General features: G+C 40.5%; 1 protein-coding gene across 2 annotated transcripts in view; it reads left to right on the plus strand.

Annotated features, from left to right (window-relative positions):
* The window catches only part of atp8b1 (ATPase phospholipid transporting 8B1), a 139,579-nt gene that overhangs the window by 36,417 nt on the left and 82,881 nt on the right, over positions 1 to 20,281 (plus strand). The window lies entirely within an intron of this gene.

Below are 20,281 nucleotides of genomic sequence, written 5' to 3' on the forward strand. Positions count from 1 at the left end.
GACAACATTTAAAAAGCATCTGGATGGGTATATGAATAGGAAGGGCTGGGCGGGATATTGGCCATGTGCTGGCAAATGGGACTAGATGAGATTATATTAGGTTAGGATATCTCGTCAGCGTGGATGAGTTGGACCAAAGGATCCGTTTCCGCACTATACATCTGTGACTCTAATCTTTTCACTGATTGCAGCAACTTGTTCCAACATCCTTTTAGAGGCAAAAAAAAAGTTGCCTTTCACCAGGGTCAAAATTGGGCAAAAGGGAGGCCAGTGACCTGGTGCAAAGGAATAATTTATTTTCTTTACCAGAAAATGTTGTTCTTTCTGCTTCAACACAAAAATAGTGTTGTTGAGGAAGCTTGATTACAATTTCCCTTTTTCATGGCTTTCCCAAGACTTCGGGTCATTTCTTTCTTCAGAGACCAGATTGACCTTCAGAAACCCTCCTAGAGACCTTTTTTGAAAGTGATAACTCAATCACTAGTTAAGTTGGCTGACTTAATAGGAAAACCCAGTCGAGGAGCTAGCCAATAATGAAGTGTATCTTGATTGCAGGTAAATATTTGGTCAGATTTACTTGGTGAAATGATTCAACATGGAAGAAAGAACCAGCTGTTATAGCATTTAGGTAAAAACAAGGACTGCAGATGCTGGAAACCAGAGTCGAGATTAGAGTGGTGCTGGAAAAGCACAGCAGGTTAGGCAGCATCAAAGAAGCAGGAATATCAATTTTTCGGGCAAAAGCTCTTCATCAGGAATATAACATTGAGAATGGTTTGAGTGAATGTTGCTGGAAAAGACTAATTGTGCCATTTCTGTATTATATTCATGTTCATAATGTTGCCTAAAGCTATTTGTAGTATATCTGTTTTTCTGCTTTTCCCCTGGACATTCATCCTTCACTTCCTGAGTATGGGTTGCTCACTGAAAAGGAAGTAAAAACACATTACAATGTACCATTGTTTCAAGTGGGTGGCACGGTGGCACAGTGGTTAGCACTGCTGACTCACAGCGCCAGAGACCCGGGTTCAATTCCCGCCTCAGGCGACTGACTGTGTGGAGTTTGCACATTCTCCCCGTGTCTGCGTGGGTTTCCTCCGGGTGCTCCGGTTTCCTCCCACAGTTCCAAAGATGTGCAAGTCAGGTGAATTGGCCATGCTAAATTGCCCGTAGTGTTAGGTAAGGGGTAAATGTAGGGGTATGGGTGGGTTGCGCTTCGGCGGGTCGGTGTGAACTTGTTGGGCTGAAGGGCCTGTTTCCACACTGTGTAAGTAATCTAATCAAAAGTTCCATAAATCAAATGAAATGTCTCTACTGTAATAAGCTAGCAAGCCAATCAAATTTTCCCCTCAATATTTATAACATCGAGATGGGCAATTTGACACTTCTGCTTGCTTAGCTTCCTCTTGATTGCATTTTTCTTCCTGCAGAGAAAATATTATGAAACTATCTATTTTATAGAAGTCTTCAATGCTCTGTGCAGACTCATTTTTTCCACTTTTCAAGCCAACTTATTGCAATTACTTTCAGGAACAAAGAAGTGTGAGGAGAAAAATTAAAGCAGTTTGGTCACAGAAATTGCTTGTTGGAGAAAATTTTTACCTTCTCCATCTTATGGCAGTGATCTTCAACTTGCACTACAGATACATTTTTAAAATGAAAATTCTTTTTCAAAAGTCCATGCAAGTAACTGATTTTCTATATGTGAATCATTTCAACATTGTAATAATAAAATGTTTGCGGAAGATTTTATTATAGATTTATTATCTTTACATTTCCCAGCCTGCAAATAAAGCAACTTGCCCACATCCTGGTCAAAAGAAATTTAGTCAAATATTACTTGCTGTTGGAAAGTGCATGTTTCAGGGGCCACTTTGGACTCTGCTTTAATGAGCAGCTTGTCCTCTGGCAGCCTGCCCCACTGTTGACCAGCCCTTTGATGATCTATCTCTGAGCCACTGAAGGGCTAGTAATGCCTTTTGAACTATATACAGCTGCAAGAGTGAAAAATTAAGGATAAAAAATAAAAGACTACAATTTTCAGGTGTCCTGCAATCTTCAAATCATAAACCAGAAAGGCAGGAGGACTCTAAGTCTCGCAGTGCCTGAGAGAGAAATAAGAGTTCGTGTTTCAAGTCCAGTGTGACTGTTCTAGAAAATGATGGGTTTTATGCTGTTGACCATGTGGGTTACTGTTTATAAAGTCCATAAGCAGAATATTCGGTGCTGTTCCTCCAGCTTGCGTCGGGCTTTGCAGGAACACTGCAACAGCCTAGGGTTTAAATGTTAGCATGAGAGAAAAAGGTTGGCTGATTTACAACTGTTTACACCTCCTAACAGCATCTATTCAAATATTCTTTTATGACCAATAGTGCTTCCTTTGTCTTATGTGCTCTGCACTCTCACCATTTGTTCCACTCACTGTTTATCCCTTTTGTTAACATTTGTAAAAACCATCATTTCCTAGACCCTTTCAGTTCTGAAGAAGAGTAATATTGCACATGAAGCATATCTCTATTGCTCTCTCCACAGATGCTGCCAGATTTGTTGAGTTTCTGCAGTGCTGTTTTTATTTCAGATCTCCAGCATCCACAGTATTTTGCTTTTTGTTTTATCTAAACCACAAGGGATGTTTTCAATCTGAAACTAATTATCACATTAGCGTTGATAGCAGATTATGTCTAGTCAGTATTGAGTCATTCCTTGGACATTCCCCAGAAAACATCCTTCCTTTATCAAATACTTTAATGAAGCAAAAACCCGCATTTGTCTGGTATCTTTCACAGTGCCAAAACATCTGTGTTTCACAGGCAGAGAATCATTTCACAAGTTCCAAATGCTACCATAAAATCCTGTGAAGAAAAAGTAAAATTCATAACATTTTTTTTTTGTTGGTCCTAATTTGTAGGGAAGTATTATTAATCATAAGAACTCCCTGCTCTTGAATCAAGAAGTGTCTTGGATCTTTATTATCCAGTTCAACAGATAAATGATCTTAATACCTCCACAAATTCCCCTTGGTATTGCACTACAGGTTAGGCCATATTTTGTTTTGTAGAGTGGAGTTTGTAAACCTGACCCTCTAACCTGAAATGTTACACATGAACCAAGTTACCATTTACACTGAATGACTTGAAGCCACTGAAGCTCAGGCCTTTGAGAAGGAGCTGTTGAAGCGCTTCTGGGACATTCTTGCTCTTGCTGCTTTGTCCCCTTGAGTCAGCTGCAAGAACAAGGAGATTATTTTAAATTAACCATTATGTGTAATTAAAATCTTATTTCAGGGTCTTAATTTAACATTTACCTTCAGGTGCTGTATCATAATGATATGACCTTTGCGGCATCAAAATTGTATTCGGCACGCAGCTTATTCCATCTACAGTCTGTCTGATCATTGTGGAAACTAAGTGGGATGAACTTGATGTCAAAGCTGTTGACTTTGTGTGTATGGTTAATATAATGATATTTATTTGTTGCTTTCTTCGCTTGTGGTATTTTAAATTATAGAATCACAGTCATACAGCAAGGAAACACACCCTTCAGACCAACTAGTACACGCCAACCATATTCCCAAACTAAACCAATCTCACTTGCCTGCATTTAGTCCATATTCCTCCAAACCTTTTTCTGCACATTTACTTATCCAAATGTCTTTTCAATGTTGTAACTGCACCTGCACCCACCTTCTTCTTGCAGTTCATTCCATGTATGAACCACTCTGTGTACAAAACTTGCCCTTCCTGTCCTTTTTTTAATCTATCTTTTCTCACCGTAAAAATTATGCCTCCTAATTTTGAACACCCTTACTCTAAGGAAAAGACCCTTGCTATTCACCTTATTTATGTCCCTCATGATTTTATAAACCTCAACAAGGTTAGCCCTCAACCTCCTATGCTCCAGTGAAAAAGGACCCAGCCTATTTTAATAACTCAAACCTTCTGTTCCCAGCACCACTTGGTAAATCTTACCTGAAGCCTCTCCAGTTTAATAATATCCTTTCTATAACAGGGTGAACAGAACTGCACACAGTACTCCAGAAGAAGCCTTACCAATGTCCTGTACTTCCTGAACACCTGATAAGTGTTTCTGAACACTTTACAATCCAGTCCGTGTCATTGCTAAAGGATATCTTCCTTCCCAAAGTGACACTTGGATCACTGCCCATCCTTAGAATTCCTTCTGTGGTCATCCGATTCGGTCATTGTCCCTTCTCTTCCATTATCTTTTTCTGCATTCACTTTGCACATATGTCCTTTACTTCCCAACAAACCACTCCACACCCTCTGCACTTCACAATGTCTGTATTGAATAATTGAGTTGCATCTTCCCCCTTATGGCCAAGTCACAGCATATTGTTTAAGTTCACTTTCTGCAAATTATCCCATTGCCCTTGACTTTACCTCAGAGATCGCTGTATTTCAGTCCATAATGCTCATATTTCTATCCCTTCCCTGGCCATTAACCTTCTGGATTGGGAAAGAGACGATAGATTTCAGTTTCTTTGGCATCTTATTCAACCTCTGGTATTAAAGCACTTCACTCAGTTTAAATTGGAGTCACAGTATTATGTGGGAAATGGGACTGTTTCTTTCATGTTGCCACAATCTCCTTTTTTTTTCGTTCTCTTTCCCTACTGTATCCTTTATATATTTTAGCTGTTCTCTTCAAGTGTTAGATAAATGATGTACCTTTCTAAACTCTGCTTTATCCGTTGGTCGTTTATCCAAGTCTAAACACTCTCTGTACAAGTGTTTGTTTCAGTGTGTAATATGGCTAATCCTGAGTACACTAACTTGAATAAATTATTCCTTGTAATTTACTAATCAATAATTTATACATGAATATGCATTTCCCTCAGGCATTCTGATGGTGCAGTTAAATTTGAATGTGTCAATTAATTTAAGAGTTAAACTCTTTTCTTTAAAAAAAACGTTTATGCAATGTTTTTCACATGTTAAGAGCTGACCACAGGAGAATTGAGGGCAATTTTTTTCAAGTTCTCAAACATCATAGCTAATAATATGGTATAAAATGATTTTTTAAGAAGGGGATGACATATCAGTAATATTGTGAGGCTAAGCTCTCAACAAAACTTGTGCCTCTCCATAGGAAGTATTGTTCTTATTGTGTTTCTCACTTATGCAATGTGATGTCAGCCAATCATGTGTGACTCAGTCTTTAATTTAGTCAGAAACAATTTAGCATATTTGAGTTCTTGTTTTCAACATAGTGTTAAATAGTTATATCTTGCTCACTACCAATCTGGTTGGGTTGATTTATATTTCAGCACCTCCAATAAACATATAATGATTTGAGCTTAATAGTCATTATTTATAAAATATCTCTGCAACCTTTACAGTTCCCTTTTAGTAACAGATTTAATAAAAAAACCATCTGTTAATTGTGGTAGGTACAAGAATTTTAGTTACACTAGGGATAACTCCATGCTCCTCTTAAAATAGTACAAAAGGTAGGATCTTTGACTATGTTACACTCAAGTACACAATAATGTGTAATCCCTGATGTGCTTCAATTTGAAGAGCGTCAAGCTTGAAACTTATCAGCAACACAAGATGGAGTCAGTGAGAGAAATGCTCAAACTGTTTTTCGAAGATATTGACAATCTTGCCATCCATCATGGGAGCTCACTCAACATAGATTGAAAATAAAAACGGAAGACCTTTTGTTGAATTTGTGGATAAACTTGTCAAGCTATTAGGGTATGTGTAAACCTTGTCTTTCAAAGAAGTATAATGATACAAGACTCTGTGCTTAGTTGAGATACATGACTCATTCTCAACTGCTGCAGGTTTTAGTCTACTGATTGAGAATCTAGTATGAAGAGTGCTAAAACGGAGGTTGAATAAAAATTTTGTTTGTGAGTTGAAATTAACTAATGGCACGATGGCATGAAGAGTGCAATCAGATGAAATGAATTGGATAGAGTGCCTCTTGAAAAATCGTAAGCTTGATAAAAGTGAATATGCAAAATTGCCAATGGTAAATGTAAATGATATCTTTGTCGAGATCCTCAGTACAAGAGGCAGCATTAAACAGATCAGCTTGCAGCACAAATGGACTACTTTACCAAACTGATCGACACCAACAGTTGTGCGTCACACATACTTTTCACCCAGTTCAATGAAGTTGGGCATCTGTATAATTTCTTGTTCCTTTCTGTTTCATGTAGCACTCCAGCTTCCATCTTTAAATGCTTCATTGCTATTAATCACCGGCTGGTTCAACATTCTCGCAGCGTCCAAGTGAAGAGTTTATGAAGTTGGACACATGCTTTAAAAGAAGAGCAGAGTACAGTGAAACCTGAAATACAAAGGAAGTGCTGGAGCAACAATTCAGTAGCTCAAGCGACATCTGTGTTATTTTTACGATGATTGCCATTGGACGACTGTTTCTCTCAGCTCAGGTGCTGTCAGACTTGCTGCATTTCTCCAGCAGTTTCTGATTTTATTTCCTTTTTTTAAAAGGTCAGTCAGGATGTCTTGGAAAAATAGATCAAAGAACGACAGCACCTTCCAAGTCCATATCCTCTACTGCACAGAAATATAATGCATGGGAATTAATTAGCTAAAGGTTCAATTCCAAGCCCCAAACTTGGAATTGTATTGGCATTCCTTCATGCTGCTTGGTCAGAAACCTGGAGCTCCCTTCCTGTCAGCACTGTGGGTGTAACCACATGGCATGTATTGTAGTAATTTTAAGAACACATCACCACCATATGTTTTAAAGGCAGTTAAGGATTGGTAATCGCTGTTGGCCTTGCCAATGATATCTCCACATCATGAAAGAAAAAGACATATTTTGCACCTTTCAATTCAGCAGCTGTCATATTGCTAGTAACTGGTGGGAAAAGTAACTTGGTTATCGACCAAAAACGCTGCAGATATTGGAATCGCAGGTAAACAAGCAGGAGGCTGGAAGAACACAGGCAGCATCAGGAGGTGGCGAAGTTGACGTTTCGGGTATAACCCTACAGGACTGGCGGTGGCTGTAAGGGGAGCTGCAGTTCCCTAACACCCATCCCCAGTCCTGAAGAAGGATTACACCCAAAACATTGACTTCTCCACCTCCTGAGGCTGCCTGGCTGGTTGTATTCTTCCAGCCTTGTGCCTTGTGCTTGTCTATGGGGAGAAAAGAAATGAGCAGAGAACACTGATTTTTGTCTGCGTTTGACAACGTGGGCCAAGTAACTGACAAATTGTGCTAGAATTGCAAATCTGAATACAGTAGAAGAAAGCTAAATCAGAAATGAGGTAGAAATTTAAAATTCCAGAAATCCACAATTGAAAGGTGATTAGAAACTCTTCTGAGATGTGCAACAGTTTCAAAAGAAGCAAAGTGGATGGAGATTTTTATTTTTGGATAATTCTGAACACAATGCATTCATGTCAAATCTGCATAATTCTGCCATTAGCATGAGACCCAAGTGGAAAAACAAATGAACTGTTTAAATTCTGAAAAGAGTGGCAGTTGAGACATGCATATTCTGTAATTTAATTTAAAAAAAAGTATCACATGGAATGAAAGGCAAAATTTGACAAAAAAAAATTTTAAAAGTCACACCCTTCTGCGTTACAGCAAAGCAATATACAAGAACAGAAGTTGGTGATGGGTTATGCACCAACATTAAATATACAAGGTATATGTGAACAATAAGCTTAGTACCCCAGCTCTGGTTATGCCTAGATTTATTGTCTTGAAGGTGGTGGCATGGTGTCATTGAATTGCTGCATTCCATGTGGTCTAAATATATTCCTAGTGAGATCGGAAAATAATCCCTATCAGAAGATGCCACTTGAAAATGGGTTGCTTTCAGGAAAGGGACTGTGTGCAATGAAGTTTCCAACTATTGTACCTATAAAAATAAAATACAAATTCAGCAAGTGGTCGAGAAAAAGATTTTCTGTTCTCTTATCAGGGGTAAAAACGTTTTGCTTGCTGCAAACATTGGAAACAGCAGTTCAGTTGTACCAATGCCTTTGTCTTGACACGTTTTAACATTGAAAATTATCCCAATGATTAAATCTGACAGTATTGCAGCAAGGTAATATCAGGAGGGTCACAAAAATGTGGTCAGAAAGGATTGAGGGTGTTTCTTGTGTGAGGAAAAGGTGGGCGGGCCACTGGTGTTTAAGAAGTAAATCCCAGAGTAGAAACAGATGAAGGATTATTAATTTTTAACTAATTTTATTGTTATATAGATTTTGAATGATAGTGGAGCTGGGCATTAAAGACAAACCACATGATTATTTCAAGAACCTTGCGTTGCTTGAAACTACTCAGCAGTATCATTTGGCAGTGGGCCAGGGTCAAACTTTATAATGCTTCCATCCCTTATATGCACAAAATCATAATTACTGGCAGGGTAGAACCTCCAGTGCAATCATGTCTTTACAATAATGTGCACACAATATTCCATCTGTGACTTAACCAATGTTTTATAAAAGTTGTATTAAGACTTCCTTGCTCCTATACTCTAAACTAGTCAGCAGGCCGGAGGCTGGAAGTACACAGCAAACCAGGCATCATCAGGAGGTGGAGAAGTGTAATCCTTCAGAATTGGGCGCGGGTGTAGGGGGAGCTGGAGATAAATGGCAGGGGCCATATGGTGAAGTGGAGGTAGGTGAAGACAGGTAGCGGGTACAACTAGGTTGGTGAATGAAAAGAATGAATCTGATTAGAGGGAATAATGGAAGGGAGCAAGATGGGCTGGGGAAGGAGATTATTTGAAATTGGAGAACTCTGTGTTGAGTCCTCCGGCTGTAGGCTGCCCAGATGGAAGATGAGGTATTGTTCCTCCAATTTGTGGTTTGGTTCGTTGTGGCAACGGCGGAGGCCAAGGATGATCATGTCTGAAAAGGAGTGGGTAAAAGAATTAAAATGGGGCAGTGACTGGGAAGTCAGGGGCTGACTGGATCCATTCCTCAAATTGACCAACCTGGTCGTATCCTCTACCTGTCTTCAACCATCCCCACTTCACCACCCTGCCTCTGCCATGCGCTTTATCTGCAGCTCTCCCTACACCTACCCCCAGTCCTGAAGAAGGGTTACACCTGCAAAGTTGACTTCTCCACCTCCTGATGCTGCCTGGCTTGCTGTGTTCTTCCAGCCTCCTGCCAGTCTATTTTGGGTTCCAACATATGCAGATATTTTTTGTCTCGAACCTATTTTCTACACCCCCCAGCTAAAGAAAGTAAGCATCCCATGTGGCTCCTTCACCACCACGTCAATCTATGTTGACACCTTCAGGGGTCTGTGGACTTGTATATTAAGATCTCCTTGTTCCTCAGTACTCCCTGGGGACCTACCTTACGTAGTATGTATCCTTCCCTTATTAGACTTCCCAAATGGAACACTTCACATTTATTGGAATTAAATTCCATTTGCTGTTGCTCTACCCAACGTATCAGCCGATCGACTTGTTGTGGGGACAAGGTTTCAAATCCTACAACAGGAGATAGTAAAATCTGAATTAAATAAAATTCTGGACTAAAAATGAGTCTAATGACAATTATTGTCAATGGTTCACCCTTGTCCCACAGGCCTCATCCCTGATGAAGATCTTTTGCCTAAAACGTTGATTCTCTTGCACCATGGATGCTGACTGACCTCTGCTTTTCCAGCACCACACTCTTGTCTATTTTGTTCTGGGCAAGACTTTCCGGTATTATACTGGTGAACTGTTCAGACTTCAGAGTTTATCTCTGTTTTACTCACCACAGATGTACCCAGAACTACTGAGTTTTCTACAACGTTTTGTGTTTTTTTTGTTGTTAGGAATGAACATCCTCTCTCCGCCCATTATTATCCCCCAAGACAGAAGTTTTTGCTGCTTGAGTTGCTTGATAAACAATTGAATTTTGAAGGAGATCTCGTTTTCAAAATCAAGAGTGGGCTGGATGTGGTAGATGGAAAGAAACTGTTCCCAAGCATTAAAGAAGCAAGAATGAGAGAGCAAGTTTTTAAAATGATCTGCAAAAGAAGCAGGGATGAAGTGGGGAAAATCTTTTTCATTCAGCAAATATTTGGAGTATCGACTGCTTTCCCTGGAAATGTGGTGGGTTTGGATAGATATGATGTAAAGGTATGGGCAGGAGATGGGCATTAGGTTATGATGCTCATTTAATGGCTGGGGCAGGTATGATGGGTCAACTGGCCTCCTTCTGCATTGTAGCATTTCTGTGATTCTATGATTCTACATACAGTCAGAAGCACTTTTCAACTGCGTCACCCAAAACCTCTCAGTAAACATCATGAGGCTTGCACCAGATTTGCATTTTCTGCCCTTCCTACAGGAATTGAAAGTTTGGAATTTGATCATCTGTCATGGCTTCCTCCTCTGTCTGAGTTGCATGACCACATTGGGAGATACCTAAGCTGAAATTATCTTTGTGCATAGGAGGAAGTGACTATATATTTTTTGTTTTAAAAATGATGTATCATCATCTGGTATTGGCGTCATGTTTATTCTTTAGCATGTGATCGTTAGTTCATCCTTTTGTTCATGTTGCAATAGGTGATGCGATCATTTAGTCTGTTAACAAAAGGGGAAACATCAGAGCTATTGTGCGTGCAGTATTGTTTTTCAAAAACTTTTGTGTTTTGTGCTTTTCACAACCTTTTTGGATTTCCTGGAGTGCCTTATGTTCAATGGAGTGCATTTGAGCAATAGTGCCTTTCTGTCAGCAGCTACTGTAAAGCTATAGAATCCCTACAGTATGGAAGCAGCCCGTTCGAGTCCACACCGACCTTGTGAAGAGCATCCCACCCAGACCCAGACCCAAGCCCTGTAACCCTGTATTTCCTGTGGCCAACCCACCTAATTTTGTGCATTCCCAGAAACTGTGGGCAATGTAGCATGGCCAATCCACTGAAGCTGCAAAGCTTTGGACTGAGAGAGAAAACTGAAGCACCAAGAGGAAACTCATGCAGACACATGGAGAATGTACAAACTCCACCCTGACAGTCACCTGAAGGTGGAATCAAGCCGAGGTCCCTGGTGCGGTGAGGCAGCAGTGCTAACCACTGAGCGCGCATGCTGCCCACATATTCAAATAGAAAATTCACTTTCCTGTCTTTTTCTTGTAATTTTCAATATTCTTCCTTTGTCCACTTCAGAAGGCAAACTGGGGTCTTGGTTTCAATATCTCACTGGAAAGAGTGTGCCATAGTGGCATGGCACTCTGTGTGCTGCAGTGAATAATCAGCATTCATTCTTGTGCTGAAGTCTTGGAGTTGGACTTGAAGCCAGAACATTGTTAAGTCAGAGGAGGAGTCCTAAGCTCTGAGTCATAGAGTTGGAATATGGCCTTCAAATTTGTTCAATGGTTAGCTAAGATAATGAATAATCTTTTGCCTCAACTCTACTCTTTGACCAAATATCTTAATTCTCTTGATACCAAAGACTCCGCTATGCAGCAGGACACAGCAGTGGTACTTAAATGTGGCACCATCATCAGGGGGATCATTTCCGGTTCATTCATCCTCCAGGATGAAACCTTCGGGGTGGGGAAGCAATATATACTTGAATTGCATTAAAAATTCAAAAATAATAAATCATTAGTTCAACCAGTAATCAGTTGAAATTTAAATTTAAACATTAAACAAGTGTCAAACATCAAAGCTTTGCCAACCTTTGCCTTTCTGTTTTAAAGAGGAGAGAGAGACTGAAAAAGCATGAATCCAAATCCACCAGACAAGGGAACATAGAGGACATAAAAAACCTGGAAAATACAGCATAGTATTCAGCCCACTATGTTGTGCCAAGGATTAATCCTAATAGAAAATAAAATAAAATAACCTAACCTATGCTCCCCTCATTCACTGCTGTCCATGTACATGTCCAGCAGTCGTTTAACTGTCCCTAATGACTCTGCTTCCACCACTACTGCTGGCAATACATTCCATGCGCTCACAACTCTCTCTATATAAAGAACCTACCTCTGACGTCTCCTCTATACCTTCCTCCTAACACCTTAAAACTACGACCCCTCGTGCCAGTCAATCCCTTGCCAGGGGAAATGTCTTTGGCTATTGACTCTATCCGTGCCTCTCATTACCTTGTGCACCTCAGTCAAGTCACCTCTCTTCCTCCTCCCCTCAACAAAGGAGGCAACTGGAACCAAATGAAGCCAGAACTCACATGAATGTGGGAGTCGAAAGTGAGTTGACTTTCAGTCTGGGGTATCCTCTTCTTGCAGCCTGCTTTACCCCATCTTTCTCTCTCTAGCTCTTTCCATCTTTTTCTCTCACCTTCCCTCTCTCCGCACTCCTATCCTTCGTCTTAATCTGCTCCCTTCTCGTTGAAGAAAACAGTGTGTGAGGCTTTGTACACGAAGTAGTCTCCATACTTGAAAATAAGTTTCAACAGGGAATGAATAGCCATGAGCAGCAAAACTACTTCAGAAAGCTGTTGAAAATGCAATGCTACCCTAGCTCTCTGCTGAGGGATTGCCATAGGACTCTGAATCCACCTTTAATGTTGCCTACCAGTCTGACTTCCTGCTATGGAATCCCTGAGAGATGCCAAACCAGTGACTCAGTGGGGCTGGTGCCTTAACTGTATGGCTGGAGCTTCCATCCCTTCCCATAGCAACCTGAAGCAGACCCTGTCCATCTGCTCAACCTTTGGCAGTGATCTGGTCTGCTGTCCCTGACCAGCAAAGCAAAGCAAAGCTGCTCCAGGCCCCTGAACTTCTCCTTGGCCCTGATTTGCAATGGGCAGCCTGATACACAACTGACCCTTAACCAGATCTACCAGTCCTTGGCCAAGAACCTTCCCTTCTGCTGATGCCAGAAATCTGCAATGAAAGCTGAATGGCCTCTTGTTTCCAGAGCTGGTCTTCATACTTGCTGCCATGGTTCCTCTGGTCACAGGCTGGTTCTCCCTTGCATTTGCTATTATTTAAGCAGCAGCACACAAGGGAGAGAGAGAGGGCCAGAATTGGAGGAGCAACTCTTTGCTAAATCTGCATGTAAATTAAAGCTGGTGTCAACCTGTATGTGGACCACTGTCTATCCCAGGGGTACCAATGTCAAAGCCTCTTCAAAGATTATCTCCAGCATCTGCAGTCCTCACTTCCTCCCAAAGACAAAGTCACGTAAATTAAATGCTCAAGAGCAACTAGGGATGGACAATAAATGCTGGCCAGCTGGTAAGGCCAACATCCCACAAATGAATAAATAAAATAAAAATGGCTTCCAATTGACCACCTATTCAAGACGTCATTTATTGAAAGTAGACAAACTGGTTGATCGTGCAATTTAAAAAGAAATCATGAGAGATTTGAGGGCCCCTCTAAATGGGATCATAGATTACAAAACTGAGAAGGTTGTAGTAAACCGGCGGAGCCTCCACTGGAATTTTGTGTCTAATTCTGGGCACCGTGGATTCTGATTGTAAAAATGCAACGAAAGTTCACCAAGATGGTTCTAAGGTGAGTATTTCAATTATGTTGATAGATTGGACAGCTTTTGATTGTTCCCCTTGGAGAAGAGAAGATTGATGGAGATGTGATGGAGGGGTACTTCAAATTGAGGTGACTGGACAGAGTAGATTGGGAGAAACTGTTCTGATTAACATAATGATCAATTGTGAACAGATCATGTAACTTAGGTGAGCGTTGAGGTGCTGTGGACAGACTATAATTGGAATGAAGAATCCAATGATGTCCATGAAACCCTTGTTTTTTCTGACAATCAACATCGAGTTCACTAATGTCCTTTAGGGAAGGAAACTGCTATCCAGCCTAAATGTGACTCCAGACCCACAGCAATGTGGTGATTCTTAACTACTCTCTGGGCAAGTAGGGATGGACAATAAATGCTGGCCTAGCCAGTGACTTCCTCATCCTGTAAACAAAGGAAAACAAACAGGATAATGATCAGTAGCTACGCTCCAAGAAAGGTCAAGTTTTGAACTGAAATTTTTGAACTAAGAAACTTGATTTTTTTCCCAATTTGAGGTGAGGGGGACAGAGCTGGGGATGGCTAGTGAAGTAGTAGAAAGCCACATTGGAATGGCTCCCTTGCTGCAGGAGTGTGATCCCAGTGGTGCGCTAGAGACTAGATCAGCAGCCGAGTGAACCGAGGTGGGAAGCTGATCCACATAAATTCGAAGTGGCTGTAATGTGTTGCTGCAGTCCTTTGGCAGCCTGGAGCACAACGCGTGTTTAAGGCTCATTATCACAGTCATTGTCAGAGAAGGGACCTTCTGTAGCAACCTTTTGGAGGGCTTTGCTCTCTGGGTGTGGTCTATGCCTCAGCCATCACAAATTGTCAATTGCACGTAACTGTGCTAAGCGCACTTCCCTACCTGCCTTTGCAACATCTACCCTCTTGGCCAGCAGAGTTGACAGACCACTCCTAGGGAGAAATGGTAAGCTGGTTCTGTTCCCAGCAAGTCCAGGCATTCACTTTATCACAAGACCGTGCCTCAAGACCGACAGTAAAATATGTTGTTGTGCACCTGGATAGCTGTCAAGTCCCTAACTGAAATATGAGGTCCTGTTCCTTCAACATCTTTGGAGCCATAACATTTTCTGGGCTTTGTGCCTTTGAGATTTTATTTGGGCAGGACTCTTTTTTTTTTTTTCTCTTCTTTTTCACTTACTTATTTTGGAATTGTCAGATGAATACTCTATTTGAACCTTTGTATGAAAGTCCTGTTTTGAACAAGTGTTTTTTTTTGAAGAGCATTTCGTTTATACATTGTCCATCTCAATAATGGCCCACCCTCTGCTACACCCTGAGAAAATAAACCTGCCAGTAACTATACAAAAGTGTTTTGTTCCTTTTCCCAACCTCTTGGTTTTATTTGTTTAGATATTGGCCCGTGAAGGTGATTTATAAAGATGCAACATTTACTTAGGGGAGTGGCTGTTATTGCAAAATTCCACGGTTCAGGATATATCTGAAAATTTTGCAGCTGTTGATTTTCAATTTTGATTATTATTTTGTTAAAGAATTCTAAGTGAGTCACATTATTGAGATAACATGATTACAAAGTGCGAAAAAAAATTATTCTTGAAGCGTGTGCTTTGTGTTGTGCTTGACTTGTTGGTTTTTAAAACCTCTTCAAACAATAAGGATTTTAGAAAAATCGCTGTTGAAATTGTATTGTGTCACTATAGTCTTATCAGACCATAGCGGCTGCTCTGTCATTAGAGAGAAGCAGCTGGTGATGATTTAGCCTGAGGGCCACCAGACATAAGGTGAAGGAAGAGGTTGAGAGGGGGGAGTCCTTCATGGTAACCTCCAACTGGTGATGGGAATTGAACCACGCTGTTGGCATCGCACCGCTCTGTAAACCAACAATCCAGACAACTGAGCTAAACTGATTCCCACTGGTGGAAACAACCGATCCATCATATGCTGTGTTGGACATGGCACCATAAAGGTATGAACCCACTGCTTGCTGGTGGAGTGAGGAATTTTCCTACATGTTAAACTCAACAACTGTAATTTCAGGAAGATGCTGCAGTAGTTTATTTCTTGTACTGCAGAATATAAATTCTGTTCTCCAAGAAACTGTTTAAGGATGCACACTGTGGAAATGAGCCAAATGTTATGCTCTGAGTTGTGCCTGGCAGTCTTACCAGTTGGATTCACCACTTGGTTTTGCTGATTGATGTTTAATGTCACTGTTCACAGTTCAATGTTTTCTTTAAAAAAAAAATCCATTCTGCCCACAAGGAAACTGAAAACACCCAGCATTGGCCAATAATGAATGTAATCATGTGTCACAGTTGACTGACAAATAGGTCAATGTTTCACCCAATTTTGCAGTCACTTATCACAGAAAATTCTCCCGATATCCATAACTAGCATTTTACTAAGTGTATTACTTTGAAACTTTTGTACCCCTTCTGAATTAGATTACAGCATACCTTCAGACAAGGATTCAAATTCTGCTTTTTGGCAATTGGGCTGAAAAATTGCATCGGGTTATGCTTTAGTACCTCTCCATCCATTGGGCAGGAGCACGGTTTATGGTTGGCATGTCTTACCTGGGAAGTCAGCTCTTATGCATTGGTAGTATCTCTACCTCTGGTCCAGAAGTCCTAGGTTTAAATTCCACCTGCTCCGGAAGTGCTTCTGAACAGCTTGTTTGAATATATTTTTAACAGCGTGCTGATGTTGGAACTTAGTTTGGACTGATACAAATTGCAGACGTTGGGCAGTGTTATCTCAATGTGTTCATTAACCAGAGACTGGACATTGCAGCCACCAGAAACCAATAAGCTATTGCCTTGCCCAAGACTGACCAGGAACCTTTGTCAGAATATGAACCTTTTGCGTCAGACAAGCACGTATTTATGACTGCAAAATTACAGCAAAGCTCTAATTATTATAGAGACTAAAATCAAAAAAAGTTTGGATTTTGAGTTATGTTTATGTACATGAGACCACTTGAGTGAAGTACCTTCAGAAGGTACAAAGGTGTGTTTGTTCTCAGGAGTGGTTAAAGGAAGTGAAACTATCCAACTGACTTAAGTTGAGTCTGAGGTGTGCTGTTGCCTCATCGTGTATAGATGGAAGATGGTGTTGAAGCAGATCTTTTAGTTGTCAGTATTTTATTCCTCTGTTGGTTTAATATAAAAAGGTAAGTGCCTTTGTGATTCATTTTGCAGTCAGCATAGCTGAATCAATACTTAAATGTAATGACATGCTCCCCCCGAACTATAGATTAAATAATGTAGCCATTTCATTCCTCTGTTACTTAAGTTAATATTGTTTACTGTGTTATCACAAATCTAAATGCAAATATGGTAGGGGTTCATTCACTCCTTTGAGGGATTGCTCCGGAAACTCTGTTTTAATGTTTACTTAAAATACTTGGATTCCACATTGAATTTTGAGCACTGAGTTCCACTTTGTATTCATACTGTTTCCTGTTGAGTGTTAGCTAATTTTTAACTCTCTCTCTCTCTCTCTCTCTCTCTCACTCTCTCTCTCACACACACACAAACTTCAGCCATGTTGTGTTGTCTTCAGTAAATACTTTCCCATTTTACTTCACACTACTCCAGACTTCAAAGCTTGTGTCGTTACTTCCTGCTGTTACAGGGAGTCAGTTGGTTCAGTTTGTGATGTAAAGTGCAAGTTCAATCCCTGTGCTGGCTGAGGTGAAGCCCCACCTCCTCAACCCCTGTACCTCACCTGAGGTATGGTGATTTGTTGACTACACCACCACCAGTAACCTCTGTCTAATGAGAGAGTGGCCTATGGTCTGCTAGGTTGATGATGGTGACTTTAATTTTGCCCACTGTTAACAAATTTATAAGGTAGTCATTCCAAATATAGTGGTGGACCCCAAAATCAAAACGCTATACAATGAAATGCCCACTCAGCAGGCTATTTCATGGTAATTTCAATTCCGAAGAAAATATTTTGAAATAAAGCTTCAGTCTTAATTGAACTTTCTTTTTGTTATATGTGCTACAAAACTGAGTCTGGACCTTTTGAGTAGTGGGTTTGTCAGCACCATCCTTTAAGTGTAGGGATCCACAGATAGGGAGGGAAATCCACTTGCTAGTTCTAGACCTAGTCTGTATTGAAGAAGTAGTTCATTGCATTTTAGCAGCTGGGTATGGGTTACATTTATGAAATAAATTCAATATTAAAAACTAAAGTTTGGTCTCATTCCTCTGAGATTTGAAGCTATTTTACCCACCGTTCTACATGAAATCATCAAAGTTGGTGTACATATAGTATTTATGTTCATTTTTATGCAATTTTTACTCTGAACTTTGGCATGTTTGAATGATTAAAAATAGATTTTATCTTGTTTCTCTACCTGTCCTCAAATTTAGTGTTGTTACATCCTGGCTGCTTGAGTCCTTGCCTGGCTGTCTCCATTATTAAAAAAAGTATTCTGAACATTTTTGTTGTGCTTAGTGGACATGGTATTTTTAAATATGTGAAGAAATGTGGAAAATAAAAGCTGTGGAACAGAGGAACTAATAAGTAGAAAAATACCTAAAATCTAAACTACTACTGCATTTGGTAAAAGGAAAAGGACAGACCAAATGAGCTTTTTTTTTGTGTGTTTGAGAGGCAGGGTGTGGAAGTTAATCGTAGGCTGAGCCTTGATCAAAAGTGTTCTGACAGACACAATGACCCCAGGAGGAGCATTATGTTTAAGCAAAAGTTAATGAGGTCAGTATTAGTTCCAGCACTTCTGGAAGAGACCCTAAACTCAAGTAAATATCAGATGTCGAGTGCTAATTGTGACCTCTGTGAAGGACAGACAGTCTCTTGGGGCAGAAACAGTTTGAAATATTTTTGAACTGCCTTTTCTGCAGGAGTGAGCTTGATTGCTGACACCACCGCATGAAGATTTGAAAGCTCCCTGTGTAATCGAGCTTCCAAAACTCCCAAGCGTAGAAAGCCCACTTAGAAAGATTACTACTTGAGTGAACTAAGGAGGTGACCCTGAACAGGTTTCAGAAAAGCCACCATGGAGTCGACATCGGTGCCTGTGAAGCAATGTGCTGTTATTCAGAAACAAAAATACATATTGCTGGAAAAGCTCACCAGGTCTGGCAGCATTTGTGGAGAGAAATCAGACTCAAGTAGCCCTTCCTCACAGTTGTCGTGTAAGCTATTTAAATAATCTGACAAGTTTTGTTAATTGTGTTTATTTATCTCTTAAACATCTTTGTATGTCTGACATTTGTGTGAACGGTGGCTGAAAACAAAAAGTTTCCGTTTTAAAGCTAAGATATTCATCAGTTTACCTTGTTTAATTTTCTTTGTGCTGAAGTGTATCTTATAACTTAAGTTTTTTTTGAGATCCAAAATTGGTGTCTGGAATTAATTGTCGACCCAGTCTGTGACTGGTAATTCAAAAATCTGATTGGAGATGGCCATTTGGATACAGAACTGGCTCAAAGGTAGAAGACAGAGGATAATGGTGAGGGTTTTTTTCAGACTGGAGACCTGTGACCAGTGGAGTGCCATAAGGATTGGTGCTAGGTCCTCTACTTTTTGTCATTTACATAAGTGATTTGGATGCGAGGTACAGTTAGTAAGTTTGCAGATGACACCAAAATTCGAGGTGTCGTGGATAGTGAAGAGGGTTACCTCGGATTACAACAGGATCTTGACCAGATGGGCCAATGGGCTGAGAAGTGGCAGATGGAGTTTAATTCAGATAAATGCGAGGTGCTGCATTTTGGGAAAGCAAATCTTAGCAGGACTTATACACTTAATGGTAAGGTCCTAGGGAGTGTTGTTGAACAAAGAGACCTTGGAGTGCAGGTTCATAGCTCCTTGAAAGTGTAGTCGCAGGTAGATAGGATAGTGAAGAAGGCGTTTGGTATGCTTTCCTTTATTGGTCAGAGTACTGAGTACAGGAGTTGGGAGGTCATGTTGCGGCTGTACAGGACATTGGTTAGGCCACTGTTGGAATATTGCTTGCAATTCTGGTCTCTTTCCTATCAGAAAGATGTTGTGAAACTTGAAAGGGTTCAGAAAATATTTACAAGGGTATTGCCAGGTTGGAAGATTTGAACTATAGGGAGAGGCTGAGCACGCTGGGGCTGTTTTCCCTGGAGCGGTCAACTTAGAGGTTTACAAAATTATGAGGGGCATGGATAGGGTAAATGGAACAAGTCTTTTCCCTGCGGTCAGGGAGACCAGAACGAGAGGGCATTGATTTAGGATGAGAGGGGAAAGGTATAAAAGAGACCTAAGGGGCAACTTTTTCATGCGAGGGTGGTACGTGTATGGAATGAGCTGCCAGAGGATGTGGTGGAGGCTGGTACAATTGCAATATTTAAGAGGCATTTGGATGGGTATATGAATAGGAAGGATTTGGAGGGCTATGCACCGGGTGCTGGCAGGTGGGACTAGGTTGGGTTGGGATATCTGGTCGGCACGGACAGGTTGGACTGAAGGGTCTGTTTCCATGCTGTACATCTCTATGACTCTATGACTGGAGTAACTATTAAACGTTTTAATTTTACTGTGTTGCGAATACAGGGATAGGCTGATTTGGTTTGGGTATCTGTTTCTGTGTTGTAACAGCAACATTCTATTTCCATATTTGTATCTATCAATATTGCTTTTAATATTTCAAAGAATAGTAATAAGAACAGAAAGCAGAGGCTAGCCACAAGAGGATTGTGCATATAAACAAATTCACCCTTCTATTTTGAAATAGATTCTTATCTTTGTTTAATTTCAAGCATTTATAATATATTTTGGAAGCATGCAGCTGACCTAAAACACTTTCAAAGTGAGAGATTATATTCTGAAG

Source organism: Chiloscyllium punctatum, chromosome 1 (genome assembly GCF_047496795.1).
Source record: "Chiloscyllium punctatum isolate Juve2018m chromosome 1, sChiPun1.3, whole genome shotgun sequence".
Taxonomy (NCBI): domain Eukaryota; kingdom Metazoa; phylum Chordata; class Chondrichthyes; order Orectolobiformes; family Hemiscylliidae; genus Chiloscyllium; species Chiloscyllium punctatum.